Raw genomic sequence first — 804 nt, 5'->3', positions numbered from 1 at the left:
ATAAAAGTTATCGTTGCAGTCAGTACTGTGTAGTTACTAGTAGCTGGATTTAAGCTCGAAGTGAGACACTGTTGGTGAAACTTCATCATGAGAACGTCACAAGCTGATCACGCTCTATGATATGACTAGTATTATGTTGCTTATAGTAGGCTAAGCGCAAGCCGAAACATCAACATGTGAAAGTCGTAGAATTTTGCGATCAAACTGTGGCTAGTACTTTGATGATGCTTGTAGCCAACCGAATTGGTTGAAAAGCCCAATAAGTAAGCTAACTTGGGAGAGCTTGTTGGAAACCAAATGCTACTAGATTGGTCCAAATACATCCTTCAACAGGGGATCACTTGGCTCGCTTTACGAAGAGGAGCACAGCTATATGTGTTAATTCGGTATGAATCGCAAGATTTGTTTACCGACCTCTCTAACGCAAAAGGCGGTCTCGGCTTCGGCTGTTGACTGCGTCCGATTCAGGGTTATATAACTCTCGATTGAACACATTGATGTTCTATTGTTGGTGCTTCCAATAAAATTGGAACACTTAAAGCAGAACCGATTCAAATAATAGCATTCTGATCAATGATTGCATTCCTTGATCAAGAACTGCTGGAGTCATTGTGATGGCGAATTTTCTTCATAAGAAAATTGCAAAGAGACGGAACTTAATGAGACTAGTATTATGTTGTTTCTAGTAAGCGGAAGCTGAAACAGCAACATGTGAAAATCAAGTTTTGTTCAATGATCTCGAGGCGATAAGTACTATGAAGCAACTAGTAGCCTAAGCATGACTCAGATTTGAGACAGTCAAAA

General features: G+C 40.0%; 1 pseudogene; it reads left to right on the top strand.

The window, feature by feature from the left end:
• The first annotated feature begins 321 nt into the window (after nucleotides 1-321).
• LOC142355883 (5.8S ribosomal RNA) lies at nucleotides 322-473 on the top strand (annotated as a pseudogene).
• Nucleotides 474-804: the final 331 nt, after the last annotated feature.

This window comes from Convolutriloba macropyga, unplaced genomic scaffold (genome assembly GCF_964194025.1).
Source record: "Convolutriloba macropyga unplaced genomic scaffold, txConMacr16.3 SCAFFOLD_498, whole genome shotgun sequence".
In the NCBI taxonomy this organism is placed as follows: domain Eukaryota; kingdom Metazoa; phylum Xenacoelomorpha; order Acoela; family Convolutidae; genus Convolutriloba; species Convolutriloba macropyga.
Note: the sequence above shows the minus strand (reverse complement) of the source record. Positions and strands in the feature narration are given on the sequence as shown.